Source organism: Planococcus citri, chromosome 1, assembly GCF_950023065.1.
Source record: "Planococcus citri chromosome 1, ihPlaCitr1.1, whole genome shotgun sequence".
Taxonomy (NCBI): Eukaryota; Metazoa; Arthropoda; class Insecta; order Hemiptera; family Pseudococcidae; genus Planococcus; species Planococcus citri.
This window is the reverse complement of record NC_088677.1, coordinates 61,623,760-61,640,759: the sequence shown is the minus strand read 5'-3', so window position 1 is coordinate 61,640,759 and position 17,000 is coordinate 61,623,760. Positions and strand designations below refer to the sequence as shown.

The following is a 17,000-nucleotide window of genomic DNA, read 5'->3' as shown; positions in this document are numbered from 1 at the left end:
AAGACTTGATGCAAAACTGCAAGTTTTCGAAAAAATTTCAAGTTTTTTTCTATAAGTAAGGGAAGCAACACCTGTTTTAAAAAATCACAAATTTTGAAAATTGTATTCAAATTTGTTCAATTTTTGATTTTTTGCAGGGCGAATAACCTACATTTTTTTGTCGGACAATCAACTAAAATTTATTACATATTATGTAGAGTTGCTTTTTTTCGTTCAAACATTTTCAAACTCATTCCAATATTTTGACCGTTGCTATTGCTAAAACCTCCTATCCTGTTAATAATTTAGCTTCCGTTCAATAATTTCATTTCGTCGAGAAATTAAATTCTCATTTCCCGAACACTTTTTATGTATAGGTAGGTACTTACATATAGTCAAGTTCTAACTAATCAATCACAACTCGTTCAATTCTGAAATTCAACGAAAATCGAAACATATATTTTTGGTGCCTTCTTTGAAGTTTTGAAACTGCGAAATTAGGTAACGTCAGTAAAACGGCGGGCCATTTTTCATTTTTTTTTCAGACCAGAAAATATGCCCCAATAACCACCACAAGATGTGAGAAAAGTTGCAAATTTTCAGGTACGAATATATAATCACAGAATCATCACATTTCGAAGGAAAAAAAAAACTACCTGTCAAGTATTTTCAGAACTCTTGAACTTGACAAAAAATGAACATCGAGCTTTTCTAATAATTTAAACGTGATGATATGGAGGTACCTAGACCAACTACTCAAATCGTTAAAAGATTGATCGAACTAAAACAATTGAAAACAGAGTTTTGAAGCATTTGAAAAATTTTCAAGCTGGTTGAACTCGAGCTCTCACCAGAGAAGTTGAAAATTTCTAAACTTTTCGTACGTCTTGTTGGGGTCCTTTGACCACAATTTTTCGCTGAACTTGAACAAATTAAAAAAAAAATCAGAACTACTCATTCTCGTGACTTGTGAGACCTTTGAAACTAACACTACAGGCAACACTACAATAAAATGAAACCCCCACCAGCTTTTTCTTCGCTCATTTTTCGAATTTCGACTTACGAATGCAGGTACCTTGTTGCATCAGTCACATTTTCGCTAGACTTTGGATAGTCACTTTTCATGCTTTTATAGTCAAATGAGTTTCTATCTGGGGTGTTTCTACACAAGTATTCGGGATAAAATTCATCATTACTCGTAAGTTTTCGGGGAAAAATCCATTTTAAAATACGATATTTTTTCAGTTTGGCTTTAGATTTTAGATGAAAGTTTTTTCCAATAGAAGTTTCAGATTCGGTTTAGGTTTCTGTTTTAGTGCACAATTAATCGATTTTCTTGGTTTTTGGTTTTAAATTTTTAACAGGGCTGGAAAAACTGGAAAATAAAAGTTTTGTTTCACTTTCAGTTTTCAATTATTTCAGTATATGTATCCAGTTCCTCTTAAGTATTACATTAATCGAATTAGGTACCTATGTATTTGTATCGCATTACTTTACCATACACGATACTCTCTCATCACTTCACGTCAATTTTCAATCTTATCTATACCATATAGGATAATTAAACAAAATAATGGAGTTAATATTACAACATAAAATAACATTCCATAAATAATATCCGCGTCAGAGTGGCTTCTGCTGACTACGTAGGTAAGTTTTACTCTAACTCCATTACGAGCTGATTGGTACCTGTAGTACGAATAATAAATAAAATTATCATCGCATGTACCGTGGTTAGCTTTTCTTCATATAATTTTATTAGTGACAGCCACAAAGTCATGAAATACATTTCACAAATTAAACGCTAGGATAGGTAAAGCGGCAGGTCAGGTACCTAGATACTGCATGTGGTAATGCTACCCACTTGCTACACCTCTCTCTCTACCTACGGTTAGAATTTCAGCATCGTTGGTTGGTTTTGATCAACCTGTCGTTGACATGACGTTAATGAGAAATTTATATACATTGCGAGTACGTAATGTTGGAAAAATGCCGATTCCAGACCCAATCACGTAAAAGCGATTACCTTTGTAATTTCGCCAGTATTTAACTAGATAAATCAGCTGTTTAAACCGACTGGTATTTAGTCTTATATATTACGACCTACTACAAATTAGTTAGTAGATACCCATAGTTTTTTTTTTGCCTTTCGTCTAGTAGGGCTCTTATTGGAAAGGTATATAGGTAGGTATCTACATACAAAATGGTACAAAGTAGAAACGATATTAGCTCGAAGGTATAAATAAGCATAGAGGTAATACATTAGCTAAGCTCTTCTATGTGTAAACGATATGAAAACTCTTAACTTTATCTCAAGGATTAAACTTATTCTGCAAACGGTGCCACACCGCCCTCACACAGCCATCCAGTCGTTTCGTTTTAAAATGCAACTTTTGTAACTTGTATACGCCATCTTCGCAACTTTCCAGACATTTTTATGGAGCGCGATAAAAAATTATTGTAAACTGCCGGCCGCGTCGCGTACCGTGTAAAAAATACGAGAGAAAAAAATAAACCAAACTTTTTTTTCCTCCTAACACCTGAGCGATGTGAAAAAAGTTTTTAAGTAATAATTCGAAATTTTAAAACATTGATCAAAGTGCCGTTCTTTTCCTTTTTCCTTTTTTTTTTTACCAGCTCCTACTTCATTCGTATATTTTTTATACCCTGGTTTCTTTTTTTTATTTTATGTACAGAACTTAATGTAGTCATATTTTTAAAAATAATTTTTAACCGAATGACACGCTCGTATAAGAGACTAATGTTACAAGATGTACCTTATAGTACACCGAGCAAGGGTAAGAGGGATGGAGAGCGTGGAACGTGGCTCGTACTAAATGAGCTATAAAAATAAATTGATATAGGAATTTTTCCGCGGTTATGACATATTCGTAAATTTTCAGGTATTATAAAGGCTTTATTGGAGTAATATTCAGGGTACTTATAATACCTGATGGTAATTTTTCTCGGACATTTATCGAGAAATTTCTCAAGTATCGTTACAGGTAGGCAGATAATATATGTTAGTCTCTACCATTCCAGAGAGAGGAAAAAATAACAAGGCAGTATTTACGTTGGCACCAAATCAGAGACTCGAGGTTTTCTAATAGTGCATCTTTAGTTATTATTCAAAAGTGGAGAAATCTTATATGTATTATGAAACAGAAAATAAGGTAACCTAAAGCGAATTCACCTTCTTTAAAGTCAAAATTTGATCTGTTTACAATCGAATCGAATCATTTACGTACGAACGATTGGGGATTAAATAAATTGATTGAGTTCATAGTGAATCATTCGCAAAGGGATCAATTGCATAGGAATTGATCTGCTTTCAAGCGAAGTGAACCAAATCGAATCGAATCATTCACAACCGCGATTGAACAAATAGATTGATTTCTAGGTGAATCACTCGCAAACGAATTGATCAATAGTTGTTGATGAATTGAATTTTTTAGTGAATCATTCGCGAACGAATTGATTCGCATAAGTGAATCGTTCGTGAACGAATCGATTCGTATGTGACTCGTTCGCGAACGAATCGATTCGTATGTGACTCGTTCGCGAACGAATCGATTCGTATGTGACTCGTTCGCGAACGAATCAATTCGTATGTGACTCGTTCGCGAACGAATCGATTCACTTACTTCATTTTTGATGAATCATTCGCGAACGAATGGATTTGTATCAGTGACTCGTTCGCGAATGAATTGATTCATATAAATATAAAAATTGGGTCAATTCTTTATCGAATGGTTCTTTCAAAAAAATAATTTATTCGTTCTCGTTCATGAATGATTCCCTTAAATGAATTAATACTCTCACGAACAATTCACTGAGAATTGAATCAATTTATACGTAAACAATTCGTTTGAAAACAGATCCACTTTGTTGATAAACGATACGTTAAATTTTCCAATATTTTGGTGGCAGTAAGTACCTATATTTTTATGTGCACAATTTTTATCTACATATTTTTCCAATTTATGTCAAGTTCGCTGATTTAAAAAAAATTCACGTGCAATATTTGACAAAAATTCGCATTAGGTCACTAGGGTCGGTCGTCTTGTTTTTTTTGAAAAACTGAAGCAGGGATTCAATAAAAACAGGGAGGGGAAACCTCAAAAGACTGAAGGACAAATTTACAGGATCTCTGGCTTGAAGCATCACTTTTCCACCAAGATTTCAAATTTTAAAATTTACCCACATTAATAACAAAATATATAAAAAAATTTTTGAATCCACTTAGAAGAACCGATAAAACAGTTTTTGATTTTTTTTCTTTTGTTCTGCAGGGAGTTTGCATGACATTACCAAAATAATCCGATTTTACACTAAAGGTCAAAATAACCAGAAAAATAATCCGATTTTATATATGTACTAAAGGTCCAAATAACCAGAAAAAAAAAAAAAATTCAGAAACCGTGTTCTCACTTTCAAGTGAATATACCTTATGATTTTTGTTTTCAATTTTTCATGTAAATTTTGGATATGGTTCGAGTCATGGATGTGAAACGTTTCCTGCAGTATTTTGAGGTTCCCTTACAATTTCTATCGAACCCCACTCCAACTTTCCAAAAAAATAAAAGCCATAACATAGACCAAAATCTTCTTCTTCTTCGTCGTTCACTCGAATCCGAGCATCGTGACTATGGAGCGCCCCCAACTAGCTCCCTCCAGCTTTCCCTATCTTCGGCTTCTCTGGTACACTCTCCCAGGGTGAGTCCTGTAGCCTTCTTTATCAGGTCCGTGTACCTTGTGGGCGATCTTCCTCTTGACCTCTTTCCTTCCACATGTCCTTGAACAGTGAGTTTCTCTAGGTTATTCTGGCGTACTACATGCCCGAAATATCTCAGGATCCTTCTTCTTACTATGGTGCTGAGTCCGCAACCCCTCTTGGTTAATAGCCCGAAATAGACCATATCAATACTTCAAACAACAAGCAAAACAATAGTTCCTGACGAATAACCATGGAAAGCAATATGAGCCACGATGTCAAGCCGCGCAGAAGGAAGTGGGGCCCCACTGCGCTAATACGCCCCATGAAAACTATGGAAGACCAAAATAACCCGATTTATGTATTTACTTGTTTAAAAAAATACTGTAAGTAATTTTCTAATTTTCCCATTGCTCCCATGACGAGTCGTGTCATTTTCAAATTTACTATCGGCAACAATTGAAGAGCTCTATTCCAAAGTGGGTTAAGTCATTTTGAAAAAAGGCACGTTTTACGAGGATTTTTACTTCAAAAGTGGGTTAAGTCATCGATTTTTCAAAGTAAATTTTTCTACAAGTAATTGTTCTATGTCCAAAGAAAGGAAAGGTGCACTGACCTTTGGAAATAGAACAAATTTCAGCATCAAAAACTTTAAACGCATTTTTTGGAGGAAAAAATGACTCAACCCACTTTGGAATAGAGCTCTTCTATTGAAGAACATATTCGTTCACGAATAATTTTATCAGAGCCGAAAAATCGATCGCGAATGAATTGAATAAAGTCAACCCCGCCCCCTCCCGATGTTTATTTTTCACGATTCACCCAACTATTTTACACTTTTTTCGAGTTGCTGTCTCCTCAAATCATCAAATATTTCATTTTTCCCCCTTCTACTTTCAGAGAAGGGGAACTTATCTACAATATTCTAGCGATAGAGACCTTCAAGTTCGTTCCATTATTTGCTAAACATTTGGTAGATATAAAAATAGAACTCGAGGAATTAAAAAGAATAGAAACGGTTAAAAAACGAAAGAGTTGCGAAACATGGATAATTCATCAGAAGAAGATGACAAGAAATGCGTAGCTTTGGAATTCCCAAACGAAGAAAAAAAGGTGGCTGTAGGATACGTAAAATGGATAGTTCGAGATGATGCCGAATTGGATGATTTTGACGCATGTTGGCTATTTATGCTTTCAACAAAGTAACGGCGAGCACTTCACTTGAGTCTAAAATTTCTAAAAAATAGGTAGCAAAAAAGTATCGTCTCTTCTCTTTTTGTATAGGTACATTCGGTAAGTAGGTACTCAATTTGTCAGCTCAAGAGGTAAGAGCCACATATTCACTCGATTTGAATACTGAAAGTTAGTCAAGTCTGAAAAGAATTGACCGGAAATGTTAGCATGGGCATAATTCAAATACATCACACAACAATTTAGTCTATTTGAAGAACTTGACCAAATATTAGAATGATCGCATGCGTTAAGAATATATTCCTCTACCTGTTTGTATAAATCATAACAATCAACTTACTCTTTATCATACTTGTACTTTCTTACTTCATTAGTAAAAATGAGTAGGCACTCACCTGAAACAAAAATAATAAATAATAAAGTATTGAATGACGAATTAATAGTAGATAATAATTTTTAAAGGCGAAACGTGGCATAATAAATTTTGATAGTGTTACGTAGTAGGTAGGCATTCGATAAAAAGTTGGTAAGTTAATTTTATTCAACATTGGATAAATAGAACTGTATTCCAATCGTCGCTGTTAGGGAAGGCAAAGTGCCAATTGACAAGTGGAGGTTTCAATTTACAAAACTACTCAAGAAGGATGTTGACGTAAAGCGGGTTGCCTATCGGTTTCTCTGAACGTTATCAATTTGGTGAGCATTCTTATCAGTGAGTATCAGAATTTCATATTTCGAGTAATTTTTACGAGGTGTTTTCAAAGTTTAAAGCTTTTATTTAGTTGTTTCTTCAATTTTAAACACTGTTAAACCCTGCAATGAAAAAAGATCCTCTCTTCGTCGCGAGGTTTAAACAAATTCACAAAACATCTTTGAACCTCGACAAAGATAGTTCATCTTTTTCCATCACAGGGTTTAACATGTGTTCACAATTGAAGAAAAACACAAATAAAAGCTTTAAATTTTGAAAACACCTTGTGAAAATTTCTACTGATACCATCATTGGCAGAATCCGAGATTCAGGTTAAAAAATTCTGGCCACTGATAGACAGATCGATGCAGAAATTGATGAGCACCCCGTCATCTTTTTTATTTGGGTCTAATTTAAATCCAATAAATCAATTTCGACTGCCTTTTTTGCCAACCAACACATCCGACTCGTCATGTCTGGAACATTTTGCAGCAAAATTCAACTAAACTAAATGATAAAAAAGATAGAACACAGCGGAGAATCTGGTAATTTGCGAATAGCGTGTATAAAATCTCTCGCCACACCAACCAAAGTGATTTTCTAACCCATATAACTCGTAGGGTGCGCGATCAACGCTTATAAAGTTGACACAATAACAACAAATTTACGTTCTGTTTTTCTAATAAGTTGCTCGGTTAATCGTAAAATTTTTAATAAAACGTATAGTCGATGTTCCATTCGACAATAAACCTTGGTACGTATAAATACAGCTAGTATTATCATCACAACACAACATCCTACAGGGTGAGACGTGAAAGACAGGATGGGGATATACTATAAGGCACGGCGCCATAATATTAATCAAAGTCAAAGGCTGCGAATTTTATTGGTCGCTATGTGGTGACGTATCCAAATCGGAAAAGGTTTCTTTTTTATTCGCAGATTCGTATATACTTCCGGGCCTCAACATACGATGGGATACGTATACGTATATTTTAGCAGCTTGGTGCGAGTTATTATAATTTCGCAGCAAAACCAACGCGCGCAGATCCGTATTCGGACCTTACGTAAGTATAATACGTAATGACTTCGAATTAAAACAAAATCCATTTATCGTCTTAGGATAAATATATCGTTGAACGATAACGTCTCGACGATAATGTAAACGCTAAAGGACCCAGAATATACCATCGAACCGCAAGCAAACCTGCTCAAGGGACATTGGGCGTCATTAGAAATGACTTGAAATGTTGCGAGAAAAGCATTATTTGCATATTAATGAGCAGAAAACGGTCTCGCAATTGCGACACGACACCGAATGAATTTCCACCGAGCGCCGAGAAGAAGCTCACTCGGATAACGAATCGAATGAAACGAAATTTATGGTTGGTACGTTGTTTCATTAAGGAAACTGTCTTGTCGCTTTACTCACAAAATCTCACCCTTCTTCTCCCCTCATCTGTCTTCCTTCGCAGTTCGCCTTTACTCTTGGTCTTCTTCGGCGTAGGTACCTTTATATTTTTCCTTTTCTATATTTACGCAGCTAGGTACCATAAAACTACCTGGTATCTGCCTGTCTCGTATATAGCGATGGATATTTTACAGGCTTATATCCTGCAATTGCCAACTCATCGCTGAACAGTAGCCTATCGTTCTGATAAATGAATCAAAAGGTGAAAATGGTGATATTTTCTCTCAGCAGGCTTGTTGTTGGCAGGTTTCAATTACCATTGCTAGACCATCTATCGTATTGATACAATCTGTACGGTACTACACTTTGTAATTCCAGTGAATGCTCAGGTTGCTCAAGTTACTAGAGTCTACGAACTTGACAGGAATTTATTCATTTTAAGCATATTTTTGGAATTTTTCGAGCCTCTTTTTTTAAAAATTCGTGTCGCATGGAGGAAGCAAGAGAGGAAAAATCCAGAAAATTGGTAGACTTTTGAACTCGGCGCAGACTATTGCTTTCTAACAAGCAACACAATATATTTTCGTTCAATTTTTTTTCGAACTTTCAGCCGAGATGAGGGTGGAGGGAGCATAAATGAGGTCGGATCAATAAATTTATCAAATATTTGAACTCAGAACTTTGGAGTTTGTAAAAATTGATATGCTACTTCACTTTTCAATTTTTTATTTAAATTGGTCAAAATTGGGGCTTTTTGTACCTTCAAATCAGTTCAGATTACTTTTTAAAAATTATCATATTGAAAAAAAAAATAGAAAAAATGTCTTCATTGACATTATTTGAATTTTTAGACGATACTTTTCTACTTTTGAATGCATCACAATAACAAAGCTTTTTACATTGAAAGTCACAGCCTTTATTAAGAATAGAAATTTTGCAAAAGAAATAACAGAACAATAATAAGCCTTCGGCTATTCACTGATTGCAAGAGACTTTTTGCATTCGCATTTCGCTTATTGGTTGCTTTAATGCAAATGCTTTTAGATTTTCCTTCAAACATCTCGTTTTGATGACATGATCAACATTTTATAATTTATTTTTTAGTTTCACTTCTAGAATCTGAAGACAAAGAGCTTCAAAAATTGCCACAGTTTTGTATTGTGCATCATTTGTTTGCAGTTTTAGAGTTTTGGTTGATAGTCGTTTTTTACTTGGAAAGTAATAATTCTGATGATTGGGTTTAAAAATATCATTGTCAGCTATAATCATTTCATATAAAATAAATAATTCATTCAATTTCATTAACGCGTTCCTACAGTAAAAAAAAAAAATGAAAAGCAGATTTAGATTTAGTCTTGTATTTGGTTTCAATAAATATCACGAATCGCGGATTTGGCTTCGTTGAGATACGATAAACTAATTTGGCTCTCACAATCAGTAGAGAGTACATAAAGTCCACCAGAATGATTTCGCGTATTTACGGCAAACTAGTTATGCAATTTTATTAACATCTTTCGAGTACTACACGGTTTTTGCATAATACAGATTTGAAGGCAAAGAACATAACATCCTTCGGCCTGTGGTGATTTTGGTCATACTGTACAATCCTGCACCAATGGTCAACTTCAAGAATGTTTTCGTTGCCATCAAAAGGGTCATGAAAATAAAGCATGGCAAAAATTCAGAGGTCCGGATTAACGCAAACCCAAAGCTGCCGATAATTCGTCCAATGATACCAACCAAAAGTAAAATAACAAAGGGAATAATTCGTCTGCAAAATGGTATAACAAAATGCCGACAAGAGAGCAAGCTCATATGGCTGAAGGTGAGTACAATGATACAAATTTTAATATTTGTTTCACTCTGTGGTAGCCCTTGGTACAGGTATCACACCATTAAAATTTTAGCTGCCAGTTTCAAGTTCAGCTGCTACAGTGGAATTTTGAATTTTAAAATTTCAAAAAAACGCTACCCCGATGCTCAGATTTTTTCCACGGCGTTGTCGTGGAAAAATTTTGACCCACGCGCTTGACCAAAGGGCATATTTTTTTGTCCTATTTCAACTAAATTTTTCGTACAATATTGTTCAAAGATTATTCAAATTCTTTATTTTTGATTAAAATTTGAATAATCTTTGAAAGATGTAATATGAAAAATTCAGTTAAATGAGAAAATGAAAGAAGTCACTTGTGCAATCGTGTGGGTAAGAATTTTCACACGATAACACCGTGGGAAAAACCTGAACGTTGGGGTAGTGGTTTTTAAAAATGTTGAAATTCAAAATTTCACAGTGGGAGCTATGGCAGCTGAAATTTTAATGGTGTGATACCAGGGCCAAAGGCTACCACTGAGACCACTTTCCATCCAAATCCCTGTGCGGACATTTCATGAGATTCTCTATTTAGTTTAAACTAGTATCATTTGATTGATAATCAAATTTCAATTTGAATTGGCTTCCAAAATGGGCAAAGGTGATCGGCGAAGTGAAATATTTGTTCTTACAGTGAATCTATTGCACTCGATTTTTCATACCTTACTCTATGTAATTATTAATTTTAGGTACTAAAGAAAGAAAGCCCAGTAAGTAAGTTTTATACTGGGAAGGTAAGAACATTGGTACGTATAATAGAGCTCCCGTATCAAGTAGGTACTCGTACATATTATCATCACAACACAACATCCTACAGGGTGAGATGTGAAAGACAGGATGGGGATCGTGAGGCACGGTGCCATAATATTAATCAAGTCAAAGGCCAAGTTTTATTGGTAAAATCTGATACTTGTAAAATGTAGACTATACCTAGCTTCGTTTAGAAAATTCTTATGTTATTTCTAATACAGGAAGTCGATGTCATGATACAAAACCTGGACAGAATGATTGTGAAGTACCCCAATAGTGCAAAAAGAGAGAATCAATTGGAGTTGATTAATGTTGAGATGAGAAAGATTGGAAAAAAATGTTTTAAAGAAGTTTGATTTTGTCGAAATCGTTGATGTGACCGAAGAGTACCTCGCGAAGGAGTATGAGAGGCCTGTTGAGGCAGTAATGATGGCCACTGGCGTGCCCGCAGTTGACGTTCGAAGAAGCTGTGTCTGGTAGTGAAAGTGAAAAGTTGCGTGAAGCAATTGCGGCTGAGTTAGCGAATCTTCAACGTACTCGTATGAATACGTACAAAGTTGTTGAGAGACCTCCGAATACGAAAGTTTTAGGTGTACGTTGGGTGTTCAGAAAAAAGTCAGATAATACCTACAAAGCACTATCGTGGTGCTTGGATATATGAAGCGTTTAGCGCTCGATGACGTTGACGTTTACGCACCTGTTGTTTCTGTCGATGTAGTTCGTGCTTAAAATCTCTCGTGTTTCAGAATAACAGGGCTGCACCTTACCAACCTCCGACAACTCAAAATCAGCCGCAGATGCCTGCCGAGATAACGCAACACATTGAATTCAGAGAAAACATGGTCCCTAGGGGAAATATTTTCTACGGCCAGTTGAATAATTTGATTACCGTCTTGAAGATAAATCAAACCGTACCAGATCCAATCATGGAAGAAAAGATTGTGTGTACGTTTGTGGAGTTTATCCTGAAGTGACACGTGTAGAAGCCTTTGAGCAGTTGAGGACATCTTCCTTGCGCTCATCTCGAGTGATGACTAAGTCGAGCGAAGTCATCAATTCCCCAAGGGTGTAATCCTTCCTGACATCAGTGATGACTGATGAGGTTATCATACACCCGTGTCAGGAAATACTCCACAAACTTACACACAATCTTTTCTTCCATGATTGGATCTGGTGGTTACCGGGTTGATTCATCTTCAAGTTTGCCAGGAAATGTGTCGAAACATCAACATAACATCGAATTTTTATGGTTCAGAGAATGTTCGTACATACACGCTGGTGAAAGACCTTAGTGATAAACCTCCGATTTCATCGAGCTGATAAGTCATGTTTGAAATACCTGCAGCAATCAAGAAATCCATCATCCTGTGGAATAACTGCTCAACCTTGAAGACATCAAGCAGAGCCATAGTGATAGTTGGTATGGATTCAAAGAGAATGCAGGGAGCTATTATTAATGCTCTGCAATTATTAAAAAATAATGTAAACTTGCATTGTATTTAAGTATGATTAATATTTCATTTTACTAATTTATACATTTTTTTCCAGTCTGAAGAAAAAACGTGAAGTTGTCACCCTGATGTGTACCTCTCTAGCTTCCGGAAATGATTCGAGCACTGATAGGTAATGAGTAATGATGGGAGGAAACAAAAGAAATTGAATTGACAAAATTTTCAAAGCGGTAATTCGTCAAGTGCAATATCATCCTAGTTTTGGTAAGAACACATATGAAGAGTATCGACTATCGACCTCCGCACCGATAAAGTCGCCATCGAAATCGCCTAAACAGAAATCGCCGTATAAACCGTAATCTCCGAAAAAGTCGGTATCCTTTAAAAATTCAACATCGTCGCTGTCGTCATCGTCGTCTTCTTTCTCGTCATCATCGTCTTCTTTCTCATCGTCATCGTCTTTGTCAAACAGTGTACCACCTAAACGAAGAAGCAGATCACCGGTTCGCTCACCGAGAAAATCAAAATCACCATCTCCTCGTCGATCAGTTTTCCAACGCCTATCTAATCCATCCAATGAGGAAAATTTAAAGAAGGAGATTAGAGGCAACAAAATCTTGATAACTGATCTACGCTCACAGTTAAAGAGCAGAAAACACGAAATTCGTAATTTTGAGGAAGCAATCCTAGACGAAAAAAGACGCAGAGAGGAAGACCGTCGACAAATCCAAAATCTCAATAGAAGGATCGGTGAGAAAAATAGGACGATTGAGGAAAACCAAATTCAGATCCAGCGCTTAAGTGAACAAGTCAGCGAGCAGACGACGACGATTAACAACCAAATAAACACGATATCGAACTTGGAAGCGCAGTTGCTAAGAGCGCCTCAAAACAACTCAGGGCGTAAGTTCCTACTAGCATCCGATGATGCACCGTACCAATACGTATATTACAAAACGACGACTCTGATAGGCACCCATCTTTTTGGGGTCATCAACAGGCGTCTTCTTAAAAACCTATCAACTGCGGCGATGCCTAAGCAATACCTCGACAAATATTGTCTGAAAATGATTCACCCGCAGGACGATTTCCTATACCTCGAAATTTGCATGGAAGATGCTCAAAACGTGGAGTTACCGGTCTACAAAATCAAAAACGAAATCGATAAGCTGGTTGAAAAACTGACGGAAAACGAAAGAACGACAATCATCTTTTCATACCTAGCAGATACGAAAAAGCAGTCATTCGACGGACGAATCTCCGAAATTAATCACTATTTTAAATACCTCTCTGAACGCGATCGAACTAAAAGAATCCGTGTGTCGAACCACATCCGTAGGCTGACCGAAATGTATGGACCACGGCGCCCATATTTCGTCCAAACAGACGGGAAAATGGTACCCGAATTCGAATACATATCGTACATCGTACAACAGCTCGAAAAAGACAAGAACTGGACTCCAGACAACCTGAATTAGAATCGTTTGCGAACAAATCGATTCGTACAAGTGAATCGTTCGCGAACGAATGTTTGATATAATTATTGTTTTTGTAAAGGTACATGTATCATCAGAGGTATCGATGTAATAAAATGAATTTGTATTGTAACAAAAATATACATGTTGATATTACCGTAAGCTTTCTGATGAAAGAAGACGTTGAAGAGTTTATCTATTGGAACATACAATAAATAGATAAAGGCTGTTATAAATAGGTTTTTAGTTTTAATGCACTAATGGAGTATTAGAAACATTGCAAATTTTTGAAAAATGGTGGAATGAAGCACTTCTAGTTTACAAAAGATAAAGTAAGTTCTCATTGTCAATCTGTTACTCGTATGTCAAGGTTGTTACAGTTTTCAGTGTGAATTGTTATAATTTTCAGTGTCGATCAGTTAATTATTCGTATATTGTTTAAAATTATTTCGGAAAAAAATGATGTTCAAAGATTTGAAACCTGGCGACGAAAATGTTACGATTGTAATGAAAATACGAGATAAAAGTGAATTATTATTATTAAAATATGAAACTCGTAATAAAGAGAGTAATTCGTACTTCACAATTACTGGATTTGACGGAAGTGCCATAAAGAAGATTGCTATATTTTGTGATAAGCATCACTCCAAGATAGAAATTGGTAAAATGTATACTATTCGTGGTATATCAGCAAAATTAAGTACTTGGAAAGCAAAAAATGAAGACAGCAATAATTCGTAAGTACAATTGTTCTGAAATTTATGAACAAATTTATTAAATTAATTTAAATAAAATCAGAAAAGTAAATTTATTTATTATTTCATCGATGATTTTGGATAATATTTTGAAAATTATTTTAGGGACAAATACTGCATTGAAATTTTACATGAATCATAATCATTTGCTTATGATTTTTGGTATTTATAAAATAGGTAGTAGTAATATGCGATCACAATATTTCGATTTTATGAAAATGTTTTTTATTAAGATGGATGAAAAATTTTACGAAAAATTGCAATATTTTGAAAAATTATTTATATTAAGTAAGTAAAAAATTTAATAATGTAGGTAGGCTACCTATAGATGTACTTTAATTTTATATTGTTTGAATTTTATAGGAATGAAGAAAAAATAATAGATTTGTCATGTAATGAAAATGTGATCATTGATGAAAAAAAGGTAATATTCACAAATGGTATTCCTGATTACTTATATGATGAGCCCGTGCCGAGTCATTTGACAAGATTCAATGCTGCTCATAGGAAGAGGATAGTGCAGCCGCACATTGGTACGTCGTTCCCGGCTCCAAAATTTAGTTGTAAGTTAAATTTTACCTTTTTTTTACTAAAATTTCGAAAAATGTCATTTTTTGTCAATAGTTCTCAAAAAAGGCTTGCTTTTTTCCAAAAAGTGTAAAATTTTCTCGCCTTTTCAAAAATTAGCAGATAATTTTTGCTGTTTAGAATAATGGTTGAAAATTAATTTTGACTCATGTTATGTTAATTTTGTTTTTCAGTTTCAGGATCATGTACAGGAATTGTACGCCGGTATTGGCCTTATACATTTCGTACAGAAGAAACCGTGCAACAAAATGCACATCTTAATGCGCAACAAAGCGAAGACGAAGAGTACGTCAGTATTGACGATTTTTTAAAACAAAAATTTTAATTTGCATTTTTGAAAAATTTTGAAATTTTATTTTAAAGATAAGTACAGGTTTTATGATTTTTTTTATTTTTTATTTTCTTACTTTAACAGAGTTTCACTCCCCGACCCAACTCTCACTATCGCAACAAATACAATACTCGAAAAGTCGGTAAAAGACCCATGTAACATAATAAGCCATAAAATCATGTTTGTTTTTAATTTTTGATCTTTCTCGATGGAAATTGTAAGTTTCCAGAATGAGATTAGTTTTCTTTAAAAATTGGGTAAAGTAAAGGAGCTGACATGAGTTGAAAACTTTATAGAAATTACATCAATTCATTTTCAGCTCAAGTTATGTTCGGTGAATCAAATTCGTTTTTACATAATATTGTTGTAGTTTTAAGATAGAGTTCAATTTGCTAATTTATTGAGAAGAAGTGTAGTGATACCAATTTTCTAGCCATTACTGCCAATTTCAAAAAATCGAGATAAGTAAATATCCATATGAATTGGACAAATTTTTCCAATTTTTGGAAATTTACAGCAATGATCAAAAAAATGGCCACCACTGTATTCTAAAATGTTTCCTCGTTTCAAAAACGATAAATATGGTACCTACTCTTTCCTTGTTTTGGTCTGAATAATGTGAATTTTCAAAACACGAGTTTAATCAAAAATAAACGAATGGCCCAGGTTGACGCAGAATCTCAAAATTAATACCAGCTTTTGGAACTGGCCATTCCCCAAAACAGGTTGTGTAGGGGCCAAAGTGAAAAAACCACGACTGTTTCGAAAATTCCTTCTCTTCGAAGACCCTAATTTCCTCTCCAGCAGTATTTCTAAAGCCCAAATTTTTTCTGGATGACTTTCAAATCTAAATAAAGGCTTCCGCTGAATTTGATTGAAATCCTCGCCGATTTTTTTCACGATCCACCCAATACAATGTACCTAACTATCTATGTACATAAATTATATGGTTTTAGCTATATCATCTCTTCATCATAAAACACCGCCACATACGAATCGAAAATCGTAAAAAATCTGGAGACAATTTCATTTAATTCGGTTAACGAGATATAAAGAAGCTATCGATGAGTTTCTACACGTACCTAAGAGTATTTGTACAGGTGTAAAGAAGTAGAAATATATACCTTTGCAAGTTGTATACACATAGTATAAGTTTCGTGAGAATTTTATACCTTTCGTACCATCGACATTGGGAACGTTGTAGCCACACGAGCGAGAGTAAAAGGTCAGTATGAAAAGTATTTCGTACTATGATTTCCCAAAAGAATAAAAATTGTCATAGACGATACGATTATCCGTTTCTTTCGCCTATTTCCTACATTCGAGCGAACGATAGCGATTCGCCGAAGGCAAAATAATGTACTTTTAATTACGCTTTCCGCAGCCCGTTCAACTTTACCACATTAAACCACAATTAAAGTGAGCATTCTTGTATTTCATTTATCAAAAAATCTCCCCAGAGTCTCGTATTATTTTTCTAACGCTTTTTTCTTCCCCTTTCTTCCTCCTGCCCCTTTATTCGCGCGTTTCTACCACATGCACGACTATAGTACAATATCATACAGACTGCAACAGATGAACAGCCTCGTAATGTTTTGCCATATTTTTATCGAAAACAGCACGACAGGGTTAAAACCTTTCTCTCTCGCTCGTCTCGATGTCGTGAAATCTTCTCTTTTTTGCCCTCTTTTCCTGTATTTTTTTCGCATAACCCCCCGAAATACTACGTACGTATACTTATTCGGATTTCAACACGGACGGTATTTTTTTCCTTTTTTTTTCTCAGCTTTGCTT

General features: G+C 35.1%; 1 protein-coding gene across 4 annotated transcripts in view; it reads right to left on the bottom strand.

Moving 5' to 3' along the window:
- The window catches only part of LOC135833205 (neural cell adhesion molecule 1-like), a 623,372-nt gene that overhangs the window by 88,770 nt on the left and 517,602 nt on the right, over positions 1–17,000 (bottom strand). The window lies entirely within an intron of this gene.